The sequence below is a fragment of the Podarcis erhardii genome (genome assembly GCF_964252035.2).
Source record: "Podarcis erhardii genome assembly, chromosome: 14".
NCBI classification, from domain to species: domain Eukaryota; kingdom Metazoa; phylum Chordata; class Lepidosauria; order Squamata; family Lacertidae; genus Podarcis; species Podarcis erhardii.
The window spans coordinates 54,429,631-54,437,149 of NC_138503.1; the positions used below are offsets into that span (position 1 = coordinate 54,429,631).

General features: G+C 48.1%; 1 long non-coding RNA gene across 4 annotated transcripts in view; it reads right to left on the minus strand.

Moving 5' to 3' along the window:
* The window catches only part of LOC309329370, a 43,893-nt gene extending 36,872 nt beyond the window's left edge, over window positions 1-7,021 (minus strand). For 3 of the 4 annotated variants that reach the window (XR_014151089.1, XR_014151090.1, XR_014151092.1), the window contains exons 1-2: window positions 5,993-7,021; window positions 3,620-3,866 (exon numbers count right to left, since the gene is read on the minus strand). This is a non-coding gene — a long non-coding RNA (uncharacterized lncRNA). Of the gene's footprint in view, window positions 1-3,619; window positions 3,867-5,529 lie in introns of all 4 variants that reach the window. The other variant, XR_014151091.1, reaches the window with a different exon arrangement.
* Window positions 7,022-7,519: the final 498 nt, after the last annotated feature.

Below are 7,519 nucleotides of genomic sequence, written 5' to 3' on the forward strand. Positions count from 1 at the left end.
CTGGCATGCCTTATTAATCTTGCAAGGGAGGTCCAAGAAAAGTATAATTAAGCAACCTGAGAAAGACAGAAGTGAAGAAGAAAAGGTGAAGCAGATGAAGGTAGCATGATGGATTGGTTTACTTGCTTTCCCACCAAATAAAGTATCTGAAAATTGAAAGTTTTGAGGAAATGGACAGCAGGTGAAAATGCAGCTCAGCACCAGATAACAGCTAGGGGAAGAGTCAGCGCAGAGCAAAGCCCCCCACCCCACAATATCTTGGAGTTGCTGCTGCTGCTGCAACCTCCTCCTCCATTCTTCTCTTGTATGTTAGCTCCCTACCCTTCTCATATCACCAACTGCTTCCCACCCTGCAGTGCTTTTTCCCAATCAGATGCTCTGTTCTTGTAAATGGTCCTGCATCTGACTCTACAACTGGTGGAAGAGAAAAAAAGAAGTGTGCTGAAACTGCCTTGTCTCTGAGGAAGCAGTGACCCCAACAGATGGGCCCCATCACTTCCATTACCTTTCTCATCCTCACGTGTTGAGTTTCCCCTCTTCTCCTCTTCTGCCACTTGACTTTCTTGTTTTCATTCATCTTTCTTGCCTCCTTTCTTCTTATGCATCAATATATTACGGGTCATGTCCAATGAGACAAGGTTGTTTTCTGCAAGATGCGCTTAGCTTAGCAACTTGTTCAGTGTGGGGTGAAAGTCTGAAGTGACAAATTGGATGCAATGGCCACTCCCATGGTCTATAACCCACAGGCACATGTGTCTTGTCCGCTGGCATGACTTTGAGGGCTGCTGAGAGGCAGTAGGATCTGGGATGACACCAGACACCCAACACAGCAGAAATTGCAATTTGGTGGTAGCGCTGAAAGAAAAGGGAATCAAGGTGTGCAGCTGCCTGCTGCTTGCTGGAATGAGATGCTGGGAGGTGGGGAGAAATGCTGAGCGACAATCTTGTTGACCTGTGCTGAAAGGTGGCGATTCAGCCCAATGCACTGAATAAAACCTCCTGGTCCCTTGGGACTGAAACATCCCAGGGTTCCCCAGGTCCCACCTTGCCCTCCTTCCCTTCCCCCACCCTCAAATCTACACTCAGGGTCTCTTTTGAGTAGTGCCCACTTCACAACAACATGTTCTGTTGGCACCTGACAATCACGTGGTATTTCAAGAACAGTGGAAACTCCAGCACCGAAAACTAAGTAGGTGATTTCTCTAGGGGAATTTTAGCCATTGACAGCATGGCTGAAATAGTTTGGCATCCACCTAAACTGGCGCTGTCTGAGGATCAGCCAGAAAAGATGGTTCCTAGCATTACCAGTCTGTCTCTTCTCAGTCTTGAGAATATGCAACTTTGTGGGCCACTGATCGGGGGGCGGGGGGCGGAGGGGGGAGCCTGTGGACTTCTCCATTTGGTTAAATTACCAAAACCTAATCAAATCCACTGTTGTGTGCTTCTTTTGAACAGGAATTTGGACAGATACATTTAAAGGAATTACATAGCTGTAATATATTTCCAGTTAGTGGTTCACAATAATAATCTGTATTTGGAGAGACCATGTACATCAGCTGTTCTAATAAATTCTGATCTTTTCCAATCACATTCCTTGATGCTTTGTTTCTGTTGTAGAGAAGACATCTTTGAGCTGGTAGATAAAATAATTTGGGGTCCAGCAAATTGGTGAAAGGATGCTCTCAGATGCACAAACATGGTTAGTCGCTTTATTTACAAAAGATGAGCCAAGACCTGGCTTTGAGGCAACTCTTTACTTAATGATGACATTGTAAGCACTCTTCTCATCAAACTTGCAGGCCTGAACTTTAAAAACCCAAGGAAAGTGCTTTCCTGTTATACTGCTCTCCCCTGCTTTTTGTTCATTTCAGTACTATCCTATCAGGTCTACCAGAGGATCTGAATTAATCCTTTTGACTCCATTAAGTGTGCTGCACCCACCTATTTCCACTATAGTTCTGTCCTTATTTATTTCAGTAATGGGTGATAGTTGCCATAAATTGGGAAAATAATCTCTTAGAAGCACAAATCTCTTATTAACTGTATTTTGTTTCATTAGATTATGATTGTGGTCTGAGTTCTGGTGAGGTTACTGAAAGGGTTTCCCCTCTACAGTGTTACGGCAAAATCTGGGTGCGAGGCTGCTCTGCCACCCAGCTCATCGGACTAAGTCCGTGGGTCCCTGCGGAGGAAAATGAGCTCAGCCGGAGACAGGAGCAAGCAGCAGAAGATCCAAGTTTATTGCGCAACAGGTTCAAGGCGAGATTGAACAGTGAGAAAGGGGTGACATGAGTTTTTGAAACTCCCTCCATGTCCCAGAATACAGTGCAAAACACGTCATGAATACATTAAAGAGAGGTTTGGTTACACAGATTACATCATGAATATATTAAAGGGAGGTTGGGTTACACAGATTAACATATGGAGGAGGGAGGGGGGAATATGCAGAGCTGGAGATATGCACAGATAAACACTTCCTGGGGATGAGAAAACAATGGTCTCAAATATGCATAGTCTGGCACCTGACATTGCCTGGAGGAAAGGCTGATCAGAGCGATTTGACAGGATTAGGGTCTTAACACCTTGCTTGAGGGATTATGCTGGACAGGGGAGGTGTGATGGAGTCCTAGAGAAATTGAGCAAACTGGCACGTTGATTTTCTATGAATTTTATAGATTTTAGTCCCTTTTGACATTGACAATTTGAAATAAATTGATATATTGTAGCGAAGAAGAAGGTGAAGAAGACATGCCCCCCCCCTTCCGTATCAACAGTGAGGAAGGAGGAAGTCATTAGGGGAGAGACTTCAAGCTGCAATCAGGAAGTGGCTAAACCACAATAGGGTGCTGCAGAGATTCTTTCCTTTCACTCTGAATGGCTCACATGCTCAGATTAAATGCTGATTCTCTGTTGCTGTCAATGATGGGGATTCCCAAAATGGCCATCACTCTGCTTCCTAATATTTTGAAGGCCTGGATTTAGTGTGCTTTAGGAAATGGAAGGATAGAATCATAGAATCATAGAGTTGAAAGAGACCACAAGGGCCATCGAGTCCAACCCCCTACCAAGCAGGAAACACCATCAGAGCACTCCTGCAGAAGTGTCAGTTTGGATTGTTACTCACATCTCCATCATGCTTCATCCTCACAAGTGATTCCATTCTCTGAACCCTTGCAGGATCAGACTCGCTACCAACAAAACTAGCTCAGCCCCTCATGAGTGTATGTGCAAAACCACCAGGATCCTGGTATACTGTGAACTGCATGAAAATGTTTCCAGATAATTAGAAATTACATAACATGTTCATTTTTTACATTTTATACCTCTTATACAAATCCAAGCAGCTTATATAAAAACAATAAAAATACAACATTCAATATAGTTTTATAAAAATCAGATAAAACCAAAATGCAAATGCAAATTTGCAGTTTACGAAAATATACCATTTGTATATTACACACTGATAAAAGTGAACAGTACAGACGTTTCCCCACTTATGCGACGTTTCCGGGTACCGCACGTATACGTGATATCACATATAATAGGGAACACCATCTAAAAAGCCTTCTAAACCTCTGGAAACCTTTGCAAAATCCTTTAAAAAACCAGAAGCACTTACCAGACTGGCATGAATTGTGGCAATGATGGCTCTTAGTCTTCCTCATCACTGGAGGGTGATGTGGAATCAACAACAAGGGCAGGGAGATTGGTGCCCCGAAGAGGCTGGCTGTGTGTCAGATTCACTTGCTGTTGCTGGTATCTTTTGGGGCCGTTTTCGCGTCTTTTTGCAATTTAAATTGATTTATTTCCCGGCGTCACACGTATACACAGTCGTGCAAGCTGAATGCACGTAAGCGGGGAGACACCTGTATACAAAACAAACAAAAAAATAGAAAGTTAAGAGCCAGGGTTAATGAAAGCTTGCATCAACTTTTAAGATGCATTTAAAGGTCATTATTCTCTCTACCACACTAATACCTGAGAGAGAACATTCCAAAGGATGGGTACTATCACCAAGAAAGCCTGCTTGCAAATTGTCACACACAACATTTTATTCTAGAACAACTGGAGTTTGAATACTTTCAGTCCTCACATTTTGTTGTTTAGTCGTTTAGTCGTGTCCGACTCTTTGTGACCCCATGGACCAGAGCACGCCAGGCACTCCTGTCTTCAGTCTTCACATAATCTAGATCTATTGCATATATACCGGTATTTTGCCCCTGAAAAGTGTTTATTGAGAAACTGGTGATGAAATAATAATATTGAATATCCAAGACATTCTTTGGTTATATATGCATGTATTAATGAGTATCTGGGCATGTGTAGAGTTTATAGTGATATGGAAGCAACGGTGTCAATAAGTGTTCTAATTTCAAAGGTAATTCTTCTCCCCACGTAAGAATGCAACCTGAAGAGTCACTTTGTAAAAAAAGATGAAATTATCAGTGGAGTTTGTCAGGGAAGCCCCCAAATTTATGATCACATTTTAGAAATTCTCAAGGTTTGTTTTCTCCCCCCCCCCCCACACTTTCTGATATAAAAATGCAGTTTCAATGCTGAGGTAAGACTGCAGAGTAGCACCAGTGAGAGGATGTACTGAAGCCTGGTAGGGAAGCAGTTTATAAATAAATATAGTAAATAGCTTGCTGGCTGCAGCAGATTGATTTTTTTAATTGCCAGGACCAAAACCCAACACTTTCTCCATCACCATATGCATGTTTGCTTCAGAGAAAGTCCTAATGAATAAACCCCCCTGCATAGGATGTAGGCCTCGGCAAGGATAGGCGTGCTGCCTGTTGATTTTCCACTCTACATAGGATCGGGATGTGAGGATGTGAGGGAAAGGAGGAGAAATGAGAAGAACACTCTGTGACAGCATCAGAGGACTCTGTGTGGGAGCCAAAGATGGCAAGCGGGAGGCAGGAAGAGATAACAGAACGGAGGGCAGAAACATGCAAAGGCAACTGTGTCAGCTGCAGCTAATGCGGGCGCAGAAGGGGAGAGAGGGCGGCAGCCAGATCAGGCGCACCCCCCCCCCCCGCAGCTGTGGCTGCTGCGCGCCAAGCCTTTAATTGCTCTCTGACTCAGGCCGCGCATCATAACGGTGCCACAATGGAACCACCGGCTGACTTCTTCCCTGCTGAATAATTTACCCTTTCTACGGCAGCAATTAATTAGCTCTAATGAGAGAGGAGCAGGTCCAGGGAAAAGATATTAAGAGCAGCAAGGTATTTTGTGCAGCCTGGCGTGGGGATCTGGGCTGAGCAGGCAGCACACACTTGGGGCTCCTCAGGCGGCTCCTGGCTGCAAAAGGCCATCCCCCAGGGGAAGTGAAACGCATCCAAAGCGGTGGGTGCAGTGGCGTAGCGTGGGGGTGCAGGGGGGGGCCGGCCGCACCGGGCGCAACATCTGGGGGTTAGGGTTAGGGGGCGCAAATCCATGGGTTAGGGGGCGCAAATTACTTGCCTTGCCCCGGATGCTGACAACCCACGCTATGCCACTGGGTGGGTGCCATGGAGGACCACAGACCTGTGGCCCAGGAGCCCCCTTGGGGAAACGACAGTGCAAAGCCGATCTCTTCGCTTATGCGCGGTGGCATTTGGAGTTGTGGCGGTGGCTTTGGGGCTCATCCTCCTGTCTTCTCAGCAACGAAGAACCATAGCTGTCAACTTTTCCCTTTTCTTGCGAGGAATCCTATTCAGAATAAGGGAATTTCCCTTTAAAAAAGGGAAACGTTGGCAGCTATGCAAAGAACCCAAGTTCTGCGGGGTGAACCAGAGCCAGGTGGTCCTGCAGGATGAGGCCGAGACCTTTGCTGCCTGAGGCGCAACAAGAAAAGAGCTCCCTTCCAGAGCGAGGCTGCCCATTGTGGCGGCACTCAAGGCAGAAAATCCTGCAAGTGGAAATAAAACCACAGTAACAATGCATTATTAAGCTAAAGGTGATGGAGTCTCCTTTATTGGAGGTTTTTCAGCAAAGGTTGGGGGCCCACCTGGCAGGGATGATTTTGCTGCGATCCCTGCATGGCATTGGCAGGAGGTTGGACTAGATGAACCTCAGGAGTCCTTTCGAGGGAATAACTAACAATTAGCACCTTTTCCTGCCTCGTGAAAAACCAGCCGCCACGTTGCTTTCCTTTGCCGCAGGGCTGGCCTTGGTAACCTGCCAGGTGCTGCAGAGTTCAATGGCTGCAATTCTGGAGACGATAAATGTGGTGGGAATATGGAGAAGAGAAGCTGGGAGCTACTCTGGGGGGACCAGCTCCCTAAAACGGAGAGCGGCCTTCCCCAAAAGTCACTGAGAGGCTTTCACCAGTTCTTCCCTCACATGTCACTTCTCAGTCTTCCCTCAGCAGTTTCCCAAAATGGCGCCTGTCGCCGATATTTGGGTTGGAAGGAATCAGCTGTTTGATGAAAAAGAAACAATGAATTGGCTTAAAAAACCTTTTACTGGAGAATATTGATTCAGCCATCTAACCATTCAGAAACTCTGAAGCAAGATGGGAAGAAGCCGCTAGGTGTCTTTATCACCTGGGGCACTTGGTCTCTGCCCAGCGGCCATTTTGTTTTTGGCCCAACTCTTCCCGACTCGCCAGCTCCGCTCGAGTTTCTCCCGCTGCGGATGCGATCTGCCCTCACGCTCTTCAGCGCTGCAGCTTAGCTGGGTTTTCTTTCCAACGTCTTCGGATGGCGCTCTTGGGAGTCAAAGAGCGAGGCGTTCCATTTCGCAAAAAGCTAAATTGGGAGCATTACGGGTGCAGATCCGTGTGGGAACCCTTTGCTAAAGTCGCCCTGGGTGTAAATAACTCTCTGACTAATCCTTGATCCATCAAGCTATATAGAAATTCCTTGGAGAGGTTTTGGTGGAAATGACAAGCTAACAAATGCTTTTTAAAAATAAAAAAGTTCCTGATATATCAGGGAGAGACGGGGTCTTCCTGAGGGTGGCCCCCCTTGCCTTTCTCCCGCCATCTAATTTTCCCTCACGAGAAGCCGCGGGGGGGGGAGGGGCGCTGAGGCGAGGGAGGGAGGGAGGGAGGGAGGGAGGAGAGCAAAGGCGGGAAACTTGGCCGCCCAAGACAAGCGTGCGCCTGCGCGCCATGTCGCGGGCGCTTGCGCAGAGGGCAGCGCGGCTTCTGGTCACGGATTCTTCGCCGCCGCCGCCGCCGCCGCGCGCCCCGCCGGGGTTTCTCCTGTGCGCGCGCCCGCGAGTCCCCGCCTCCCTCCCTCCCTGCCTCCCGAGCGCGCCTGCGCCGAGCCCCTCAGTGACAGCCGCCTCCGCCCTCGCCCTGCTGCTTGTGCTGGTGCTTCTTCTTCTCCTTCTTCTCCTTCTCCTTCTCCTCCTTCCCCTTCGCGAGGGCGGCCTGTGAGGCGCCTGCCGGGAGGGAGGGAGGCGGGCGATGCGTCCGAGCGGCCCGCCGTGAGGGAGGCGCGGCCCTGGCGCAGCGCCATGCGGCGGGGCCCGGAGCGGCCTGGCGGGAGCCCCAGCAGCGCGGTCTTGGGCGGCACCCAGAAGCCCG